This window comes from Pogona vitticeps, chromosome 3 (genome assembly GCF_051106095.1).
Source record: "Pogona vitticeps strain Pit_001003342236 chromosome 3, PviZW2.1, whole genome shotgun sequence".
Taxonomy (NCBI): Eukaryota; Metazoa; Chordata; class Lepidosauria; order Squamata; family Agamidae; genus Pogona; species Pogona vitticeps.
Window position 1 is genome coordinate 69012593 of NC_135785.1, and position 20818 is coordinate 69033410.

General features: G+C 40.8%; 1 long non-coding RNA gene across 1 annotated transcript; it reads left to right on the forward strand.

Moving 5' to 3' along the window:
- Window positions 1-931: 931 nt before the first annotated feature.
- Window positions 932-18903, forward strand: LOC140705955 (uncharacterized). The gene is made up of 2 exons (XR_013543915.1): window positions 932-7793; window positions 18431-18903. It is a non-coding gene; the product is annotated as an uncharacterized LOC140705955 (long non-coding RNA).
- Window positions 18904-20818: the final 1915 nt, after the last annotated feature.

A 20818-nucleotide genomic window follows, 5' to 3' on the forward strand; every position in this document is an offset into this window, starting at 1 on the left:
GATACATAGTACATGTAATTAGACTGAATAATGCAAAGATTGTCAAAAAGCAAAAGCATGCTGCTTTTATATTGCCCCATAGCACCTCAAGCACTCTCTGGGTGGTTTATAAGTTAATTACACAGGCTACACATTACCACCACCCCCCCAAGCGAGCTTTTACTGACCTTGGAAGGCTAGAAGGCTGAGTCAACCTTGAGCCGGCTACCTCACATTGAACCCCTGGTCATGAGCACATTTATAGCTGCAGTACTGACTTCATGGAAAGCCTACAAACCTAACTGTCATTGAACTGAAATCGGTGCTCCTACTAGAGATGCTTGAGAAGCCATTACGTGAAGAGGAAACTGATCACATACCAATCCAATTCCTCAAAAAAGTTCGGTTTATGAATGTGGGATATTGCACTCCTATACCCATGATTTAAAATGCCAGGAAAAGGCCCAATATTGCTGCACAATATTATTCTTGTGCTGCCAGCAGGCAAAAGGATGACAAGCTTTACATAGCAAAGGGCAGCTTGAATGATGACAACACCAATGACAGTAGTCAAAATGGTCTACAGCAGTGGGCCCCAACAACCAGTCTTTGGCCTGGTGCCGGTCCGTGGGCTTCCCAGGACTGGACCGCAGAGACAGATCTCCGCCCCCCTGCATGCACACACGGTGGGCGTGTTACGATCGTGGGTGGGCATGTCGCGCTCACACGCATTCGTGCAAGTGCGACATGCTCCCGCAAGTGCAACATACCCACCCACAAGTGTGGGGGTGCCCCTGCCCACCAACTGGTCTGCGGTTCCAAAATGGTTGGGGACTGCTGGTCTACAGGATACCCTCTTGAGCTTACTACTATTCACAAAGTGGCACCAAGCAAGGAAAGATCCCAGAAGCCGAGTCCTTTTTTCATCTATTAACCACTTCCCACCCAACACAAAGCAACCATCATGTCTGTTTTTTTTTTACATGTTTGAATGGTTCTCATAAATTTTTGCTAGGGTTGCCCCCCGTTTTTAGAATTGCCTGATAGAATTTTGAGGACCTTCATCGTGCAGCAGCTAAACTGCAGTCAAGACTCTGCTTGCAACCTGAGTTTTATCCTGATGGGCTCAAGTAGCCAGCTCAAGGTTGACTCAACCTTCCAGCCTTCCAAGGTTGGCAAATTGAGTACCCAGCTCATGGGGGGGGGGCACGTTTAGCCTGAATCATTAAATTATAAAGCTCCCAGAGACTCTTTTAAGTGCTTTGGGGCAGCACACGTTGCTTTGCTTTGCTCTGCTTTGCCATTTCAAGATCATTGTTGCTGTCTTGTGCAGGAAGAATTTAGGCAGACACTTCACAGAACTGCATTATAATGCATGTGGAGCTAAGGTAACTTGGGTGAAGGAATTTGCCAAGGAATGAATGCTAATTTTTAAGTCCAGCTTTGATTTCTCATAAATGACCAAGATAGAGATAGGGATGGTTGCAAGAGTTGAATTTTAGAAGTCATCCTTCAGGATGTGGGAAATCAGCAAAATATGTATAGGAGCGGTTGTAGTTCAAGGCAACTAGGGGAGAAATAGTAAGCAAAGCTCTCATTTATAATATGTTTTCACAGTATTTTCAATATCTAATGAACATAACTGGCCACTTGAGGGAACTAGTTACTATTTTCATGTAATTTTCCAGTGGCCGTTAGAATAACATTAATTATAACACTTGCTGTGCAGTCAAAAGGCTGATCAAATCATCAGCTGTGGATGTTAAATCTTCAATTTAAAATTATCTGTCCCCCACTCTCAGGTTCTGAGGCTTCCTCATGATCCCTTTTAGGACCAGTGGTGACGATGTTCCTATATTAAAGAGTGCACCCTGTCCTGAGGCTACCCAAAATTTAAAAGGATCCCCAGGAAGCCTTGGAATCTTAAGGGGAGGGGAGGAGATTGGAAACTTTAAACTAAAAATTGACAACCATGTTGATGATGTCATCAGCCTTATGACTGCAGAGTTACACAACAGGATTTCAACAGTTGTGAGCTCTATCAATTACTATAATTTACATGGAAATTCAACACATTGAACCGTAGTAAGAAAGACATTGATTTGTTAATCTGCTCAGTTTGCTATCCAAATGTAAAGTTCTGGAACTGTCCTTTCTGTTCTCATGTTCTCCATCAATAGGCTCAATTCAGAGAGCTTTGAAAAGGGCTCTGTGGTAGATAATTGGCATTGCCTGCAGAAGATCTCAAGTTGTATTCATGTCTCTCCAATTAAGACTGGAGAAGACCTCAACCGAAACTCTGAAGAACTGCTGCTAGTTAACATGGTCAATATTGACCCAGATAGACTGATGCAAGGCAATTTGTTATGTCATTGGCTGAAATCCTGTTGCTTAGTGTAGTACATCACAGAGTAGGCCTGACTGAATCAGTGAAAATTATAGAGTTGACTCACTGAATCCCCTATGATTCAATGGGCTTGCTCTAGATGCAATTTAATACACTAAGCAACAGGATTTCAGCTCTTGTGTCTTCTGTTGTAGATGAAAAGTAGGCCCAACATTAGATGGACTTAGGTAGGGATAGGATTACAGCAAAATACTACAGTTTCCTGTTAAGATTTGTGTTTTATACCAATAGCCAAGAACAAGGGGGATATGTAAGAAGCACATTTTTTGTTTTAAACTAAGAAGAAACTCTTCAATCTTTCTGGTATCATCAATGGATTTAATGAAATCTGCGCTGCATTTTCTTGCCAAAAGGTGATGTTTTGGGATGGGATGCAGATATTTATTGAGAAGAAATATGCTCCTCGAAGAAGTTATTATTCCAGTGAAATCACATTCTCTTCTCCCACTTTTCTCCAAATGGGTAAAATGGCTGGTCACTGTGCTACTTGTCACTAAAAGGGCGATTTGGTGTGAACAACATAGAAGAATATCTACCGTAACCATGATCTTACATCCAATTTCTTTATGTATGTATGCACACACAAGTGTACACATGCATGCATGCATAGGTGTACAGGTGTAAAAAGTGTAAAAATTGACTGCATTCTTTTTGTTTTAAAGATGTATACGTTTATGACATTTTGTTTTCATTTCATTAACCACTAAGATGAATAAGGTGAATCTGAAACGGCCCTCATTCTTCCACGATTTTCAAACTAAAGGCAGTCATATGAAGGCTCTTGGGACTCAACTAGAAATAGCATCACTTCCACTGTTGACAATGCACTAAGTCATTTTAATAGGCAAAAAGAGACTTTCTCCCATACTGAGGTCTCATTGCCTTAACCTTACCCTCGACTGGCATCTGAGTTCAACAATTGGCCGTTTTTCTTTGCAAATCATGCATGGAATCCGTGCTCTTGTAGTAGCGTAAAACTTTTTAGAACAAAGTGACCAACGGTGTCAGTGCCTTTTCTTTTTTAATGAACAAACCCCCAGAGTCCATTGTTTGGGGTCTTGGAAGTTTATGAACAACCCAGGTTTCAAATAAATGGTCACCTTCTAAAGTACAAGATGTCGTAATGTTGTGGAGTCTTAAAGCTATAAATAATATGAAAAAAGACCATATGTGTTACTCTGGAGTGTTTAGTGGTACAGATATGTTCCTCAACATACTCATTTGGCCTGGTACTAACATCCTCCTGACATATATACATATACTTAACTTACTTACTAGTTTTAAGTATTTAAGTCACATTTTTGCATTTTAAAAAAGAATTGACTTCAAGGTAGTTTCTATTGTATTTATAACAAAAGCATTACATTTTTAAAAACTACATCCAAAAAATAGATGACCACAGCTATCAATATCACACAATTTGTGATGGTACTGAAAACCTGAAGAAATCTCATGAGGGAAATTAGAGCATGGTCCCAAAGCAGCGGGAAAATGCTGTGCGAAAAACATTTACAGGAAAGCAACTAAATTATTTACAATGGCTAATCATTCAGAACTACATGGTTCTGCTTCAGCTGCTGCAATATTTTAGTTTCTTGAAGCATTTAATGGAAAATACCATTCTTGTGAAATTCTTTAATTGATTGCATGCATAGGTCAAAGTACTGCTGTGTAGCTATGCCAGCACAATGGGAGTGACATCAGCAACTGCTGCAGATTGCTACTAGTTAGAAAGTTCCTGTTTTGATTTCTGTTTTGATTTAACCTGAAATTGAAGGAAGAACTCTTAACTAGTGGCAATCTGCCACCTCTTGTGATATTGCTCCAATTGCACTGGTGGAGATATGCAACGGGATAGTACTCATAGGTGGCATCTCCTGAAATTTTGAGATAAGGTGCCCTCCAACACAATCCATGAACAACCTCCATTTGCACTGCTGAACTGATATTCTATTAACTATTGCATAGCAGCTAAAATTCATGCTTTAAAACAGTCCTTAAATTCACCAAGCATATTAAATTACATTTTAGCACTACATTTTAGTTTTAGTGTTTTTCCCCAGCTTCATTCTAATTTTTTACATTAACACTTTATGTGCAATACCACTGTCTCCAACTGTTCTTGTTTTTGCAAAGAAAACAGTGCTTCCTGATCTTCTGCTTCCAATTATATTGCCTATTGGATTCCTTTATCGACCATCTGATGACAATGAAGTGTACAATCATTTGTTAGGTTTCCTGACTCATGTATTTGCCACAGATTGTTGCCTTCACAAAATTCTAACTGCATAAATCATGGGACTGAAATGTGACTAATCAATGCCTTGTCACATGCCAGTCACATTACTTGATTTGCAACAAGGAATGAAAGCAGCAACTTGCTAAATAGTGGCAATTTGCTGCCACAGTGAACATAATTACACAGACTGGTATATGAGTCACTTTCCTACTTCTGATACCTACGTAGATCAAATTTGCTCCTTCCCTCCAACTTTTGTATGCCGGCAGCTCATGAATATCAGCACATACTGTATTATAGCGGCACAACAGTGCAACTATATTATTCTGTAGTAAAGCAAATTATCATTATACAAGGCAATTCTAAGAATAGAGGCAGCCCAAACAAAAAAAATTATAACTTTGAAACTGGACCATTCATATGTGTCAAAAAAAAAAAAAGGCCATGAAAATTGCTTTATGTTTGGATGGGAAGTGGTTTACTGATGTAAAAAGGAGTCAACTTCTGGGATTTTCCCTTGCTTGATGTTTCTTTGTGAATAGTAGTGAGCACAAGAGAGTATCCTGTAAACCATCTTGACTGCTGCTTTTGGTATTGTCAGCATCCAGGATGCCTTTTGCTATGCAAAACCTGGTGTTCTTTTTCCCACTGGTAATATTGTTGAGCAATATTGGACCATTTCTTGGTGTTTTTGATCATGAATAATAATAATAATCATGGGCCATCAAGTCAATTCTGACTTATGGCAAAGCTTTCTCCATCTTCTGGAGGCACCTTGGGACTATGTACCTTGCCCATGGCCACACATGCTGGCAGTACTTCCAGGGGGCACAGTGGGGAATTGATACCAAGCCCACTGAGGTTGCTCCCCTCAATATATAGCTTAACTCCAGAGGGAAAGGGCCAGAGGTAATGGATTCAAATAATAAGAAAGAGGTTTCGCTCAAATGTTAGGAAGAATTTTGTAAGAGTAAGTGCTTTATGACAATAGAGTGGATTGCCTCAGAGGGCAGTGGATTCTCTTTCATTGGGGGTATTTAAACAGATGTTAGAGAGCCACCTGTGGATTTCTTTCTTCTGCCATGAGTTGGGACTGATGACCCTTGGGGTCCCTTTCAGCTCTTCATTTCTTTGGTTCTGTAATTCTAATATGGAAGGTTATGTTTCCTTACCTGGCGATAGCAAAATAAACAAGTTGGTGTAGGTTTTAATTTTTTTTTTCCTAAGAAGCACAGCTATATCTTACTAGAAAATATAATTACTCCTGTTCTTTTACGCCCACCCTACCTCCATATTGAGCATGCCAATACTAAAAGAAATGCGGAACATGTCTTGCCACCGAGAGCTGCAGTTACTAAGAAGAGCAACTGCTTGTTATTATATTTGTTCTTGTGTTCGAGTGAAAGCCGTAAAATGTATATGTAACTGCCAGCCATCTGCACAAATCCACCGAAGCCTGCAGATTGGACTCAGCAATCATGTTTTCTCTGTTACAGAGGATAATAAAGTAATAAAGGAGCCAAGGCAGCTGCTGGGATCCTCTGTTCTCCAGGTGTTGTTTATAAGTGGGCAGGTACCTTGCAGAATATCGTGTGCTCTAAGGTCATCATGACTGCAGGCAGTACAGATGAATGTAAATAAAGTGTAACTCTCTTTGCCTCTCTTTCTCTCACTCCTTCTGTGCCATATTTATGGCCCACACAGCCTTGGCATGCAGACTGTTCTTATCAGTCTTGCAAAATCAAGTCCACAATGTTGGCCATTAAGGAATTTAGGACATCAGTTAATTACTCATTGGAAAGTTGGCCATGACATTTCCTTTGTTTGAAACATGCACAACAATTGCTTGGAGTAGTGGTGGAGAAGGAGAGGAGGAGGAGGGAGAGGAAGAGGAGGAGAAGGGAGAATTAAGCTTCACCCCAAAAATCCAAAGTTCTTGCAAATTCTGCACAGACAATATCATCGTATGTTTAAGTAGAAATGGATATAAATAACCATTTACCATAACCATAACTTGGGCACAGTTGACATTCAGACAGGAAGAGTATTTTTGTTTCCATCTGTCACTCATATATCCCAACACTATTATAACACTACTATATTGTCTTTTCCATCCTTGTTGTCATGTTTTGTGTTTCCTAAATTTCAAGTTTCTTAGGGAGGTGGATAGCATCTATTTTGCTTAATAAATATGAGTAACAGTGAATACATTTTAAAGGTTAAACAGTTGCCTCAAAATACATAGGGATGTTTATACTTTCAAGAACAGTGTTGGATGTTCCCCTTATGCAAAGTCCAAAACATGAACGTAAGATGGCACCTAAAATAACTACATCTTCTTCTGTTATTTGTAGCAGATATCTGTTAGTATGGGATAACTGCAGTGACCATAAAGAAACCATGACTCTCCAGTCTATAGTGACCAAAATCCTGTTGTGGATCTCCACCTGGGCAATGGGAATGATGTCATTGTCAGCAGCAGACTGCAGTTGATTGAAGACTTCCTATTACAATGTTGCAGTTCACACGGCTTTCACTCAATGAGATGAAGTCACATGTACCCTGAAATTGAAAAGGATATGTTGCTGTTGCTGGTGTCATTCCTGTTGTGTAGGTGGAACAGGATTTTGGCTAATAACTCAAAGACTCATGTTAACAGAGAAGCTCATGTATTGTGTGGTTTGCGTTTGGGGGAGTTGTTTTAGTACCTTGCCTAAAACAACCCTTTGTTCTGCCAAGGCTACATGATCAAGAAAGCTATAGCAGCTATTTACCATAACCAAAACTGTAGTATGTCAGACTACAATATAATGACTGATGAGGGTAATTTATTCAAAAGGAACAGACTTGGTCCTTTCTAGCTCTGCAGTTCTAAGATGCTGATTAAATTGGAACAGTGGAGGAGTATTGCATGTAGAGGATGTGTACAGCTGTGAGGTGATTCATAAGTTAGAACATAGATGATAAAGTATCTGAGTAAAAATCAAAGGAGAGAGAAATAATAGTGATGTCATTGTGCAGGTCTGCTACAGAGCTCCTAGAGAGACTGAAGATTTGGATGATGCCCTTCTAGATCAGATTGCCAAAAATTCCAAGAGGAAAGATACTGTAATATGGGGATAATTCAACTATCCCAACATCTGTTGGAAATCCAACTTCACCAAGAAGGTAAGGTCCAACAAATTCATCACTTCTCTTGCTGACATCTTCATCTCCTAGAAGGCAGAAGAGGCCGCAAGGAGATCAGCTCTCCTAGATCTGGTCTTAATGAACAGATAAGAATTGTCAATGAGGTGGCAAAAGAGGAACTTTGAATAAAAGTGAATGTGTTCTCTTGAGATTTGTTGTACAGAGAAAAGGGAAAGCTGAGAATAATGTTCCATGCACTTTAGGCTTGAGGGAAGCTGATTTCAGGAAGCTCAATACTGGGTGAGATCTTACGGTCCAGCTACAGTTTGAAAGGAACATGTGTATGAAGTAGAAGGAAAGGCATTCAAAGAAAAATTAAAACAGGTATGGAAACTTGGAGTGAGTAGTTCCGGTTGTGCAGGAAGGCCACTCCTCAGTCTGAGCTACGCACCTGGATGAGCCTACAAATGCGACAAGCCAGAACTTGGTGGAAATGTCACTCAATTCCGGAACACTTATTTCAAGACAAATCAGCAGAATGGACATAATCATGGTTGCTTTGTTTCTAAGAACCTCTCTGCATGACTTTTTGAAAACATGGGTTTTGCCCTGCTTAACCAGATAACACCCCGTCAATCAAAAAGCCAGAACCTCTGGAAGGCTCCTTTTTCTTCTCTTTATTTTTACTCTATTATGCCCAACATCACTATCTTTTTTGTGCTTTCTGCCTGCACTATACAAATGTTAATTAGTCTAATTTCTCTTTAAAACAATCTTATCCCCTTGGAGAACTCTGAAGGTCCTTGAGATTCTTCTTCAGCAAACCTGGCACACATTACGAGCCTCCAGGATCCTCAACACACACCACCCGAATCCTCATTATCTACTTCAAGCTTCTCCCTCTGTTCTGGGTGCAACTTCCCATTTTAGGAACCAGAGATCTATTCTTTGGCTTGCACCAACTTCCTACCTTGTACATCCAGATGGCCCTATTGCCTTCTGTATGTGAGCTAGAGCTTCATATTGTGAAGCACCTACTCCAGCATTCTGACCTCACCCAGACCATAAAGTCAACCACCCACACTGGGAGCTAATTAAATGTAGGCAATGTTTTTGTTATGAGGCACAGCGAGAGCAAAATCCACCATGAAGTTCTCCTGCATTGGGAATTAAAGTGACAGGATTTTACAGTAGATCATGTCTTCAATTGCTTAATGTTAAAACCTCTTCCGACTCTAACATGAAAGTACAAAAACAGCTAAGCACATGAGATTGTTATCAAATGGTGGTTCTATGCTAGCAGAAAGTGTTTATTCTCTTACAAGCTGGAACCTATTTCTATAAAGCCATGTTACCTGCTGCATCCTGGTGTGCTGGTGGGTCTTCCAGTTTTCAGAGGCAGATTTTCAGTGGTGTCTTAGGGGCCACAGTGGCTAGGAGAAGTAAGTGAAAATTCAATGCCATGTCTTGAAGACTTTTCTCCTAGTCCAAAGCCACATCTGAACATAATCCATGGTTCTTAATAGTAAACCAAATCTGTACTGCATTCTTTCTTTACTTTTCCTGCATAGATCCATTATGTAGGCTGCAAGTTAATAAAACTGATGAAACCAGCATATTATTTTAAACAAGCTTTTGAAAACAAACTTCCTATGCCACAGCTTCTTTCTGAAAGGTCCTCCTGATAGGAAGTAGTTTAGTTCTTAAAATGTCATGCTCTGGGGAATAAAGACTCTAAGCCCCGTGTAATTCAAAACATCAAGTTATATGGCCATGAAAAATTAGGGTTTCTAATGGAAAAGACACCTGACCGTCAACTAAAAGCTAGAATGTCAGTGAAGTTATAGAACATGATACGTCAGTCTTTGCAGCTTGTTGCATATGGAGATATAAATTATACAGTTAAGCAAGATGGCTCCAGACCCATTGCAGATGCACATGAAGAGCTACTGCAGATGGGATTGGCCAGTGAGACTGGCACTTTGTTAATGTTATTAAAGATCTATTTTTCATTGTGCATTAAAAATATATCCACACATAATATATGCTATATTATACTATCCTATAATGACATCTCTACAGGGAAGCAGAAACACTGCTGTAATGCAGATGATCATACTATAATATCTTATGCCTATTTAGGCCAGGAGGGGAGCATAAAAATGCCAGTTGGAAAATTAGCAGATGGTGGAGAAATACTTGGCACAGGTCAAGTATGATTCTCCAGTATAGCCCATTTATCAGGGACAGAAAAACAACGTGCAGCAACATGCAGGTAGCAAATGATAGTGTGAGAATTTTGCCTCTCCTCTCATTCCTAGCATACCCTTTATGTCATGGCATTCATATAACACACAGTTCATACAACATTGTGACAGCACGTTACCCTCACCAACCACATCTCAAAGGATATAAAGTCAGAAAGCTGTAGGTAGAACTTTTAACCAGAGGGAGAGGTATGCCCCACTTCCATCTCTTTCATGGCAAAGAGAGGGGATGAAACACAAGAGCAACAGAAAAAATGACTAGGAGCCAAGGGCATATGGATATTAACATTGAATACTTCTAAACCATTCTACTGCTGCAGCAAATAGTAGGTAGATGTCTCATGGGGCATTTGACTGCCTCTGAACTTTTTAGCCCCAATGCCCACAACACAGGGGATGCAGGAGGAGCTGACTGGATAGCTCAGTGAGTTGGATTCCTTGGTCCAGAGTCAAGGGCTGGGAGGAGCCAGCCTGTGTAGCCTTGAGCAAACTACATAGTCCTGGAGCACCACCAGAATGGACTAGTAAACCACTTCTGAGTACTTCATACTGTACCTAGAAACCCTAGGAAGAATTGGCATAAGTTGAAATTGACTTGATGGCACACAATTATTAATTAAGTGGAGCCCTAGTCTGAGCAACCATCTTCAGTCTGACATTGTGGTGGTCTCTGATTCTAAACCAAGGAAAGATGTAATACACTTGGGTAGTGCTCAGGAACAGAAAGAACACTGCATGGATAAAGAGCTCAGCATCATTATACAGAACAACCAGTTTCTTTGGCCCATCCCTGCCACATGATAAACAACCGGACTGAGATATTACCCTCTCAGTAATGCTTGATAGGCCAGATTTGCTGGGGAACATCCTGGCAGGAATAACAGCCCTTCTCTAGTTTCCCTTGTCTTATTCCCACATTGAGGAATTCCCTTCACCAGACAATTTTCACCTCTCGATCCCTCATAGATCATAGCCCAACAAGCAACCATTTGAGCACTTCAAGTGAGCTGCATTCATACAGTTTAGGGAAGCTGAAGAGCACAGAATAGATAGTGCCATAGCACTCGGTTTCATCAAACTCCTGATACTGGCTCCCTCCTCCCAGTTCCTATATCTGTGACCATAATGGCTGGCAGTTATAGCCTAGAAAAGTAACATTTTGAAGCTCTGAATTTTCTCTCGAATCCAGAAGCATTTCAGGAAGAATAGGAGAGCTTTAGATACTATGGATCTACCTCAGAACATCCTTGAAACACCTTATTTGGGGAGTTGGGGCAGTAGAATAGCAACAGCGGTGGGTATTCCCACTGTTGTACAGTATAGTGGCTTCTAAGGACAAACTTCTTTCTCCCTCTATGGACTTCCTCTTGTACAAATTGAGATATAAAAAGTTTGATGGCCCTTAGAATGGTTTATTAGGCACTGTAGGGTTGTACTCTCAAACCACAGCCTAGCACAGCCTTCCCTCAATGGGTGCCCTTCAAAACCCATAAGCCCCAGCTAACAAAGCCTGTGATCAGGAATGTTAGAGGAGTTGCCGTCTGGGTGGCGGTTCTCAGGAAAGGCTAATCTAGCCAGTATAGGTGAATTTACATACCTATCCAAATACAAAGCAGTGTTTGCTTGTTTAAATGTCCTTTCCAGAGACAGCTGCTTATAGTGAACATTCAGGTAAACAGTAAAATCTGCTATCACTGTGCACCTACATAATAGCTTTAACAGCACAATAATAAAGATATTATGGATAAGATAGCTTGAAGTAATTATTGCCTGATCTGTTTTACCAGACTGATTTCATTCCCCTGAATTAAAAGGGAAAACATTGACAAAAGTAGCATGACCAGCTGTAATGCACTTACAGATTTTGCTGAAGGCTGTTGATCTTATCGTGTTTTATGAATTAGCCTTACCTAGTGTCCTAGCCATGAGACTGTTTGTCTTCTTGATTGATGTACCTCTTTTCTCAAACTATTTTCTCTAAAGTATGCTAGAAACTTATAACCAATAACTATCCCATCACTTGGAAAAGTTCCTACATCATCATCTTAGAAAAGTTACATTTTATGACTATTTTTCGGTGGTGGCAGTGACTATGACCAGCTACATTTTTATGAGAGTCTGGAAGTTGTAGTTTAAAAAAAACCCTAATTTTTCAAAGCTTCACTTAATGGCTGCTTTTCTTATTCTTTTTTTTTTAAAGTGTTTTTAGTCAAACTGAGTTTGTGTAATGAATCTTCTTTAGCAGATGGGAACTGGATGAGCCTGGGAAGGTCAGGAATCTAGGTCTTTTTTTTCCTGTAAACTGTTTAAACTGTGTCAACTGCTTTCTCTGACCAAGCAGGAGGGGAGGTTTGGGGGGGGGGGAGAGACCAAGTTTGTTAATAAATGATTGAGAGGTTAATAGTTCTAGGATAAGCGTTTGATAAGGCACAAGCTATTTGAAGTGATGGCTTCTTTGATCTGCCGGAGTCTCTGGCACAACAAGAAGGGCCATGGTCTTCCAAAGGCCTGCCTTAATCTTCCTAGTGCTGGAGTCAGAAAAATGCTTGAGATGTGAGGGAGGGCAGGAGGCCTTTCAGTTCAGTGTGATTGGTGAGGTTTTATACCTAGAGACCAACCTTCCCTTCAATGCTGTTTGAAGAGCATCTGTTTACCTTAAAAGCAATTGATGTGGCAGCTCTACAAAGGATACTCCAGTCTTGTGAGTGGAATTATATTGAAAGAGCTTTGCAGTGGAAGACCCCCCCCCCAAGAACCACCATATGTGAAACCTATCACAGCATAAGGAAAAATGCTGGGTGAACATTCTCACTAGAGTGGGCATATAACCACTCGGTTAGGCTGCCTGTTCATATTCTCCTTCCAAGTGGTGGTGAAGATCTTACAAACTGATTTCTGCCTTTTTGAAATTCCAGTGGGGAGAAATGACCATTTTCTTCACTTGACAAATTAGTATAGATGGCCACCAGTTTACTAGTTCAGTAGATTAGTCAGTTTAAAAGGCTTAAAAGGAGAGCACCTAACCTGATGCTTTGTGAGCAGATTACAGGAGACAGAGAAGGGTATCAATTTTCTGAAACTCACTTCTTCACATAATTTGGCTTATTTCAATGTAGTGTGCTGTATGCTTTGAAAATTAGTTTTGAAAGGCAATAGGAAACATCACTTTTAAAATCAGTTTTTTGGGCAATGAAACCAGTAATTTATTGGTGAAGGCTTTCACGACCGGGATCTAATGGTTGTTCTGAGTTTTTTGGGCTCTTTGGCGGTGTTCTGAAGGTTGTTCTTCCTAACATTTCACCAGTCCCTGTGGCCGGCATCTTCAGAGGACAGCAACCTGTGCTCTGGTGTAGTTGGTTTGGGAGTGCAGTATTTATGGCTGTGAGATAGGCTTTTGTCTTTTTCTGTAGATGGGTGATTAGTGTGTATTGTTGTGGGTGTATTGTTGTGCTAAGGAGAAGAGATTATCTGTTCCTGTGGTTGATGGGTGTCATTAGCTGGTCTTTTGTGTGTAGTGATCCCCGGTCCTTGTGGCTGGGTAGAGTTCGTTGACCTTTTGCACGTTGTATTTTTGAGAGCTGAGAGCCAAGTTTTGTTGAGCTTCATATTTTCCTCCTTTTTGTTGAAACTGTGCTGGTGCTTGTGGATTTCAATGGCTTCCCTGTGCAGTCTGACATAATGATTGCTGGTGTTGTCCAGTATTTCAGTATTTTGAAATAGAATTTCATGTCCAGTTTGTTTCAGGGCATGTTCAGCTACTGCAGATTTTTCCGGTTGTTTTAGTCTGCAGTGTCTCTCATGTTCTTTGATTCTGGTGTGGATGCTTCGTTTTGTGCTTCCAATATATACCTGGCCACAACTGCAAGGTATCCGGTATTCTTCGCAGGACAAGAACAATGTTCAGAAAACAGCCAAAGAGCCCGAAAAACCCAGAACAACCATTAAACCAATAATTAATTAATCTGATTTCAATTGTCCCAGGTTTATTGTACATCATATTGATAAGAGCTTCTGGAATGGATGATTCATACATTTTAAAGCATTGTGAAGGGGGAAAGGAGAGATGCTAGTTACACCTCAGTGGGCCCAAATCTATGCTAATCTAGAATATCATTCTATCTTGATAGGCAGGATTGACTGGCATACTGGATCAGAATATCCTATTGTTTCTGATGTTCACAAACAAACAAATCCACCATCTTGACCCATCATCCCTTTCCAGCTGCACATTTCCTTCATCATGAGTTTTGTCTCTGAACATCAACTGTGCTATTTACTCTGGATGTCTCCACTTTCTCTAACTTCTCCCTCGCTCTCACAGTCTGGCTTCTGTTTTGTACACTCTAAGAACAGTCACTCAAAAAATCACCAAGCATCTTCTCAAGACCAAGTACTTCTGTTTTCTCCTTGTCTTCATTGACCACTCTGCTGTTTTCACTACAGTTCTTCATTCATTCTTTCTTTCTTAACTCTCTAGGTCTTGATGATTATATTTTTAGTTGGTTCTGTTTCCATTACTTTAATCTTTCCAGTTGGGATACCTTAAGAGATACATTCTTGGTCCTCATGTTGTTCTTTCTCTCTGCACTGTCCCTAGATGACCTTGCCAGATCCAATGACTTCAAGAACTACCATATGTTATACTGATGACATTCGTTGCTACCTCTCTCTACCTCAAACCATTATTCTGCTATCCCATTTTACATCTGTAAATATGTATTTCATATTTCTTCTTGGGATGCTTAAATTTCTTCTCAAAATTCAGTAAGTCCAAGGCTGAACCACTATGCCTTTCTTTATCCCCACCTCTTCTCTTCTAACTAGTTGGTCAATGCAATGTTACTCTCTTTGCAATAGTCCCTTCTTTGTCTTCAACTTAGACCCACATATCCATTCATAATATTGCTGTCCAAATCATACACCTCTATTATAACTCCTTACACCCACATACCGGCTCCCTATTCTCATTTTTGGCACAAATTCCTCATCCCTACAAAACAAGCCCCTCTATAGCTGTAACTGCTTTGTTACTCTATCTTTCCATGGTCTTCTCTGTTCATGAACTTCACCTCTGAGGTCTACCATTCTCAAGTCATCTGAAGGCTTCCTCTACCCTGAAATAACTGCAGTTTATTCTCTAGTTGCCTCTTACACCACACTGATACTGTTAGGCTCAATGTCACCTCCTCAAATCCATTTGTTAACCCTTCACCACAATACCTCAATCCTCATAATCTACTATAACCAAGCTGAACACATTTAACTGCAAACAAGTCTTTGTCTGTAAACAGTGCTGTCTCCATTGTATTGGATTTTAGATATTAAGCCCACCCCTGGGGTACATAACTCTTCTTTGTGTGTGTGTTTAGTCGTTTAGTCGTGTCCGACTCTTCGTGACCCCATGGACCAGAGCACGCCAGGCCCTCCTGTCTTCTACTGCCTCCCGGAGTTGTGTCAGGTTCATGTTGGTTGCTTCGCAGACACTGTCCAGCCATCTCATCCTCGGTCGTCCCCTTCTCCTCTTGCCATCACACTTTCCCAACATCAGGGTCTTTTCCAGGGAGTCTTTTCTTCTCATTAGATGGCCAAAGTACTGGAGCCTCAGCTTCAGGATCTGTCCTTCCAGTGAGCACTCAGGGTTGATTTCCTTTAGAACTGATAGGTTTGTTCTCCTTGCAGTCCAGGGGATTCTCAAGAGCCTCCTCCAGCACCACAATTCAAAGGCATCAATTCTTCGGCGGTCTGCTTTCTTTATGGTCCAACTCTTCTTTACTATCTTGTAAACCACCATGCAACACTATCATCATAAAAACAAAGGGACAGATTTACACTTTGGTGTGCTTAAGAAGACCTACTGAAATCAATAGAATTATGCATTACCAATTTAGAACTTCTGATTCCAATCAATCTGCTGTAAGTATGACTGATTCTGGAATCAACCAAATGTTCAATATTTCAATGAACGGTATTACCTAATTGTTAGATAAACAATGCATTAAAAAAGAGGCACCCTAAAGACTCAGAAGCTCTAACTGTTTCTAACACAATTGAAAATTAGTTGCCATTAAATCCACAAAACCTTTGGAGACCCTCTTGTAAAAAAAACCTTGCTGAATTTTGTTTTCTTTTGTAGGTGATTGGAGATAATTTTAACTCAACCCTTGATACTGGAAGCTTGTTCCATTTCTAGTTTCTTTTGGAAATTAGCTGTCACTGACAGCAACCCTTTGAAACACTTTGGGCACCTTGTAAAAAGGATCTCCTGAAATTGTCTTTGGTGTATGGGGATAGTACTTGCTAGTGGATGAGCACTAACACTAAAACCTTCTCGATCAAAAAGCTCTTACCACACACTTGGCTGTTTTAGTGCACTAGATACATTCTGCAAAATTTAAAAAGTACTTTAAGAATTGATGTGTTGGTTGTTGTGGGTTTTTCAGGCTCTTTGGCCATGTTCTGAAGGTTGTTCTTCCTGACATTTTGCCAGTCTCTGTGGCCAGCATCTTCAGAGGACTGGAGTAAGAACTCTGTCCATGCTCTGGTGCAGCAACACTCTGAAGATGCCGGCCACAGAGACTGGCAAAACGTCAGAAAGAACAACCTTCAGAACAACATGGCCAAAGAGCCCGAAAAACCCACAGCAACCATCAGATCCCGGCTGTGAAAGCCTTTGAGAATAAATTGATGTGTTGCTTTATTTCCCAATTCTAGTGTTGGGGCAGTAAGGGAAATGGAGGAAGGACAGGTGAAAAGGTGGTGAATAGATTGCAGAAATCAGTGGGAGACACACACAGGGATTGGACAATGGTGTCCTGAGGCAATGTTGCTGCTGCTCCTCTGCATATGAACCAAAGTGCTGGAATACCCGAGCATAAAAGACAAATTTGGTGTGGATTTGGGAAGTAGTAATTTCCACAAGTTACCCTTAACAGTAGCAAAAGAGAATTAAAATAAGGTGCTTCTTTCCACCTGTCTGGATGAGCCCATTGCAATTCTAGTTCCTCAGAAATGCAGCCTTATTGATATAATTTCTAGAAGTACATCAGCCCCCAAGAGGATGTATGTTGGACATGTGGGAAACCAGATCTCCTGGCTAAAGCTGAGGTTCAGTCAGCAAACAATGCTTGGTTTATGCTACTGACCACTTAAACTGCATGCTGCCCTCTTTCTGATGACAGTTGGTGCCTTTTCTGGTTCTTATGGAAAACACAATGTTTAGATTGACTCCTCACTTCCTGTGCATGTGGGGGTTCTTACTGTCTGAAGATCTGTTTCTCAGAAACAGCTTTCACCCACCACCCAGGAATCTTTAAAAATGTTTATTTGTCTGCCTCTGTATCACCATGTCTATGACCGTGTGGGCGTGTGTTTGTTAAGTTTAACAAAGTTTAAGTAAACTTTCTGGTTTAACGCTGATAAGGGTTAGATTAAAGTAATCATCAAAATGGCTGTTTTAAGCAATAAGCACAAAGTCTTTGCACATAAATCCCCCCCCCCAGTAAAAGCAGTGCTGAATTGACATTAAAATATCTATATGGAGAAATGTAGTAACATCTATGTGACAGCCAATTGCATTTGTATCAGTCAGTGTGTACTCCAGTAATTACCGGTAAATCTTTCAGAACTTAAAGGGGACACTTTTACTATGACGTACTCCAAAAAGTACACTGGATGTTATTGTGATTTGCCTCAGGGTGAGTCTTAAAAAAAACCCTCCAGAAATATACATCTATGATCAAATAAAGGACATAGCATCCCTTTTCCAGAACCTTCTGTAAGTAGCTATGGGAAGACATTCCTCAGTATCACTAGAAACACTGATAAGAAGAAGATAAATGTCCAAGAGAACCAATGTTTTAAAAAGAGATAAATGTATGATAAAACCAAAGTTCTGGTTTACCTATGGTGTGCCCACAGCTTGTGAGTTCAATTCCCCACTGTGCCTCTTGATGAGGGCTGGACTCATTGATCCATAGGATCTTTTCCAGCTCTGCAGTTCTAAGATTATTTTTTTTTCCTGTCCTGCTAAAATTTCTTTCCACAGGCTGTGCAGGGTCTTTAAAAAGGACTTCTCCTGAGCTTCTTTTGGACAAAAGAATACCTGGACTCTGGTCAAGTGTGTGGTCAACTTTCAACGGAAAAATTATGATTATTTCCTATCCCTAGCATCTACAACGTTCACAACAGGGCTTTTGAGGTTCCCTACTCAGGCATTAGGGAATGGCCCTATGATTTGGCAGAGGGCCTGGCTAGAAGAGGTATGGCTGATTTGCGTGTCTGACATTTGAGGAAGAAATGGAAAAAATGTGATCTATTAGCAATAACATTGTAAATGGAAAAAAAATAAGTGACAGATTGAATGTTATGAAAAGCAAATTGGCAGTATTTTAATTTTTTTCTCTCTTCCAGAGCTTGAAGAAAGTGAGATCTGGGGTGCATCTTTGGCCTTATGTGCCACAGTAGCCCGGCTGCCTATGGCTCACAATGATCCTTGACTTGGGGGTGCACAGTATACTCCTCCATCCCAGGCAGCAAAATCTCAAGGGCCCACCCCGGCACAGTGAAATATCCTCAGGAAACGACACTTCCCAACACTTGCTGAACGTTGCAGTGATAAGCAGTGATTCTTACAAACAACGTGTCCTGGAACTAGCAGCCAACAAACAGAACTTTCCAGATAGTAACTAGGTATTGCAATGGTTGTGAGAATTGACTCTTAACTTTATTTTTTTTAAAGTGAGAAGCGAATGGTGAAATTTTTACAGAGCTCAAAAAATGCCAGGGCTTTGCAAGAGGGGAAACCACAACTGGAGTGACACACCAGTGATCATTACATAGCGTAACAGACATAATAATCATGGCTACATTCACAAGAAAATAAATATAGGCATATTGAAAGAACAACTTCTCCTCTGTAATTATGAAGTTATATGTGTCTTTTAGTGGTCAGCCTGAAAACACGGGTGCCAGAGATTCCTGGGATGTAACACCAGATGACTCTGAATCACTCCAAATGCCTTGACCACTGACATATATGTCTGCACAAGCAGACTACTGAGCACAGCTGCCCTGAGAAGCCTAGATCTCATTGGGAGTGCTCAGTTTGAAGACACACGATGAAGAATAAGATAATGATGAGTAGCGAGTAGAAAGTACCCTTTAGTGAGAGTTTGGAAAAAGTTTCTCTTTTTTTGGGGGGGGGACTAGTATCCTGTTGCCTAAATGTGAGAAGGAAGTTGCCTAGCCATTCCATGCCCCACACTGGCAGGTCCGCCTATGCATGATCACTTGTGCGATCCATATTCCAATCAGTGCAAGAAGGGGCACGCAGCAAGGAAATCTCTGAAATGGGGATGCTTACACAACTTCCCTTCCGCTCTTTATTTTGGAAACAGGATGCTAGCCTCGGACTATCACTCCCAGGGTGTTACCAATATTGGGCAATAAGTAAGGCTGTGTGTCCAAATATTTCTTAGACAGATAAAGATGACCCTGCTGGAAACTGTTTCATACATTGCCTGACTTGATTTGTTCTTAGGTTCATATGGGCAATTGTGATCAGGGAGGGCGCACACTGCACAGCACTGTAATTTTTGGGAACAAGGTGGTTCTTAACTGAAACAGCAATGTCTACATTGGCTCAGGCATGTTGTAAGAATGGTTGATGGTCGGATTCCAAAGGATCTCCTGTATGGAGAATTAGTGCTGGGAAATTGCCCCAGAGGGAGACCTCAGCTGCGATATAAGGATATCTGCCAGCGGGATCTGAAGGCCTTGGAAATGGATCTCAACAGATGGGAAACCCTGACATCTGAGTGCTCTACCTGGAGGCATGCGGTGCATCATGGCCTCTCCCAATTTGAAGAGACCCTTGCCCAGAAGGCCGAGGCAAAGAGGCAGTCATGAAAGCAGCAAAATCAGGGAGCTAGACGGGGTAAAGATAGTATTTGTCTTCAGTGTGCAATGGATTGTCACTCCCGAATTGGCCTTCTCAGCCACACTAGACACTGTTCCAAGTCCTCCATGCACAGCACAATGCCATAGTCTCTCGAGACTGAAGGATGCCTATGCTATGCAGGTGGCTCTTAATGTCCAATGCACCTACATTTCAGACAGTTATGCACTGATTCAGATCTAGAGGAAAGTCATAGCATGGAGCTGTATAGACCCTTTCCATATTCTCATGAGTTGAACTGCTCAGTTGAGCTCTGGTGTTTCACTGGTGGTTCAGCTGTCAATCTCCTCCTATGGTTCTTCCTCCTAGTGCTACTGTTTTAACCCAGATACTGCCAGATGGATACAAATACCTCAAGTTCTTTTTTCAACTTGGCTCTAAAGACAATGCACATCTCTAGTGATGAGTCACATACTTGTTCCTTCCACAACATTACTGGGAGTCATTTGGGGCAGTTTTGAACTAAAAAGTATGATCAGCACTCATTTTCAAAAAAATGTGCTGAGTAACAAGAAACACTGCTTTTAAAAAGTTTATAACTCTGACTTTTATTGACAAGTGTCTAGTGTAATGACACCAAAAAGAGAAGATAAGTTAAATTAAGTATTACACACCAGAAGTGTACATTTTTGGCAACAGCCTAGAGCAAATAATACACCTCTAACCCAAATATCCCTAGACCCAATCCACAGATTATAAAGAAACAATCATAAAGAATAACTGAGGAATCTGTAGGCTCTGCCTGCATGACATGATGTTATGAGAAATGTAATTCATGCATAGTTGAAATGTATAAGTTTGCTTTCACTCAGGAATTCCTATAGGACAACTCCAATCACCCT